Source organism: Cupressus sempervirens, chromosome 1 (assembly GCF_028749045.1).
Source record: "Cupressus sempervirens isolate cs-2001-9-10 chromosome 1, ASM2874904v1, whole genome shotgun sequence".
NCBI lineage: Eukaryota > Viridiplantae > Streptophyta > Pinopsida > Cupressales > Cupressaceae > Cupressus > Cupressus sempervirens.
This window is the reverse complement of record NC_143118.1, coordinates 439,838,529-439,842,166: the sequence shown is the minus strand read 5'-3', so window position 1 is coordinate 439,842,166 and position 3,638 is coordinate 439,838,529. Positions and strand designations below refer to the sequence as shown.

General features: G+C 31.7%; 1 pseudogene; it reads right to left on the bottom strand.

Moving 5' to 3' along the window:
* Positions 1-1,764: 1,764 nt before the first annotated feature.
* Positions 1,765-3,011, bottom strand: LOC149578168 (KH domain-containing protein At4g18375-like; annotated as a pseudogene).
* Positions 3,012-3,638: the final 627 nt, after the last annotated feature.

Genomic DNA, 3,638 nt, shown 5'->3' with positions numbered 1-3,638 from the left:
TAAAATACAAAACTAAAAAAATTTGAATGATTATTTTATGCTTAATCACAAGATACTAACATAAAATAAGATGTTAGCACACGAAAAATATAAAATTTAGCATTTTCAAGCACAAAAAACCTTATACTTGCATATCTATTATAGAAATACATGTGAAACAACAATAGAATCTGGTGGACCACACTAAAACAATATAATAATTGTTGACATACTATTTTATTTAAAGTTCTCAATAACCTAATTGGGTTATTGAGCTCTAACTACATTGTCCATGTGCAATAATAACCTGATCAAGTTTTTTATAACTCGATTGTGTCAGGGTTTTTAAAACCCAATCGTGTTATGTATTACTACTACACAAAGGTAGATTAAAGGAGAGAGGGAGTGATGGAGAGAATGTGAGAGAGAGAGGGTGGGGAAAGGATAAATAAAGAGAAGGGGATACAAAGAGGGAGAGGTAATGAGAGAGAGAGAGAGATTTAGGGATATGATAGAAAGAGTAAGAGAGATAGAGAGAATATGAGAGAGAAAAAGGGATAGGAGAAAGAGAGGGAGGGATATATATATATATATAGGATAGAGAGAGAGAGAGGATGGGATGGAGAGAAGGATTAGGGGATATGATAAACACTTGTGTAGTATAATATATAACCCAATCTTTCTCTCTCTCCCTCACTCCTTCCTTCAATCTACCCTTGTGTAGTAGTAATATATAACTCGGTCGGGTTTTGAATGCATTTTTTATTTTCATAATCTAATCAAGTTTTTTTATTCAAAAAACCCAATCGGGTTATGGCTTGGTGATAGCCTAGGGAAATGACCCAAAGGTTTGGGAGACTATTTTCCCTCCATTTTTTTCCCTTTAGACATTTTTCATCTTCTAAGATCAATTCTCATCTTTGTCTTCATCAAGTACACTAATGGTGGAGTGGGTATCTCTAAAATCACCACCACAATCTTACATGTCTTCTTGGCTTTCTAACCATATTATTTTTTCTATTTTTTGACAACATTGACATTGCAAACTTTAATTACTTTTACCAATGCCTTGACATTCCTCATAGACATATGTCTACCATTTTAAAAATAATTTTTGATATACTTAACCAAATTTGAAATAAATTACATATTATTGTTCTACACTTGATTATATACACATTTAAAAAAAAAGAATCTATTTTCATTATTTTGATGCAAGTTATGCTCAACACACGAATAGGTACCAAAGTTTCAGGATGTAATCTCTTCAATAATTCATAACAAAAAAATATACTCATCATAAATTTTTTTTTAAATACATAACTTCTAGATATGCCTCTTAACTATCATCCTACAAAAGGGATATGGAAAATACTAAATATAAATATGTCTTATGTGTTGCACACAAAAATAACCATATTATATTTTCTTAAAAACTTAGGAACTATTTGTTCGTGTGCATAGGGTTTAACCCACCTAATCTTATCCATTTTGTAAAACATCTAGTAGTTTAGAAAGTAGATTCAGAGCACTAAAATTTATATGTTTTACATATCTTGTCATTTTTAGTGGATGACCCTCAAATGTCTCATTCAAGTTCAGCTTTACTTGATTTTAGAAAAAAGGTGTCCACTTATACCCCTGTACACCATCTTGGTGCACTCACCCTCTTTTAAGTACTACATGTTATCTAGGTGCATAATTAGTTTACTACTAACCATGATATGTACAACATATGTCATTCCACACTTTGTACTCATTTTTTTGTGTTAGAGTTTTCTAAACCTACCAATGTGTTTTGGTACATATCCAAACACCTAATGAAGAATACATACCCCATGGGGATACTCTCTTGTGTCTTCTAGAATAGTGTGATGCCATCTAAGCAATGTCTAAATTAGTAATTGTATATTTAGGTAGAGGCACATCAGAAAAACCATTACCAGGACTATTAATATCCTAAAAAGATTGATCCTTAAGCTTAGATGTAATATGTACAAGAGCATCCCTGGAAAAGTTGGTTTCTCCTAAAATTTGTACAAATTCATCATTTTGGAAAGTAAACTTTGATAAATTTTCCTTAGGAAACACATGAATATCAACCCCAGTTTACCTATGCATCTTAGATTTTTTTTATCACCCTTCCTGGTAATATAACTAATCTAATTTGATGGAACTAATAGGCTTTTTGTAATATAACCTTTAGAAGAAAATCTATTGGTAGTCCTTGAAGAATAAGAGTAATCTTAATAACAGGTGACACAAGATTGCCAAAAAACTCAGAATTTGAGACTATAATTTTAGTTTCTTCAAATCTAGGCAATTTATTATAAATTTTAATGTTTCCCTCTAAGTTTTGTCGTATTTGATTGAGTGTGCTTCTACTCTTTCCAATTACTCCACCAACTATGTCATTTGGAAACAATATTCTAAGAATAAATTCCTTACCCTACCCACCTTCCCTATGGTTGGGTCCACCAAAAATCTCTACATCAACTAAACTAAGCAGATTTATTTTCCATGTAGGCCTTTCTTTCCTTCCATATCCTCCAAATAATGGAATAGATCCTCAAGGCCAACAATTGGAGCACCAACATCTTGATTTCACCATAGAGGGCCCTAGGGGTAGAATAATTACCAAAGAAAATAGAGAATTTCTAGATGCTTAAGAATCTTATGAAGGATTATTAAATTCCAAGTGTTTTGATGGATTCTCATGCAACCGAGTTGAAATTCAATATAATGCTTTCTTCATTGCAGATGGTTTTTTGGGTATTTGAACAAGTTCATCTATATCCATAGCACATGGAAGTAGTTGCTCCTTAGATGCATACAAATATGGGTAACTATATCACTCCTAATTTTGGTAATTACCTTTCTAGCCTTCCCAGGAAAGTATCCAATTTGGTTGTTAGAAACAAGAAAACATACTTTAACATTGCACGATACCTATCATTTTCATAATCTTTGTAATCAAAATCCCTACCATGTTCTTCCTTAGTAATCTTTTAATAAACTCTAGAAAGAGCATATTACTAGTATACTCTCTTTAAGTTTTCCATTGTAATGAATAAATTTTAAAGCATTGGAGAGATAATTTCCAAGAACTTGGTGTAGAGGATGTGTGTCTCCTATTAGTTCATGATGAGAAACTAGCTTCTTTTTTGCATCATCAATCCATATGTAAAACTTGATTCCTTTTGATTCAAAGATGTCTTTCAAAGTAAATACCAAAGAACTTAAAAGCTCTCCCATCTTTAAGGTTGCTTTTCAAGATGAAATTTTCTAGCTTCAATTTTACCCATGTCAAGCACATCATTCAAATCTAAATCATGCAAGATAATGAAGCATCCATCATCTAGAGAATCTCCCAATGTTCATTAGAAAGATTACTTGTGAGAATATGGCCAATACCCAACACGACAACATTAAAATATAATCCTATTTCATGAGAAAAGAAATTTAATAATTGCTTAATGTAATATATCTTCTTTGGGTTTTCAGCCTTGTTTTGTTGAAGAGTTTGAATTGATTTACTCTTTTTCAACCTACATTTTGAAAGAGACTCTTTCAATGTGGAGATACTTCACACAACCTCCAAACAACTATTCCTATTATGAGGAGAAACTTATAACTTAACTGAATCTATAAATTGGAGA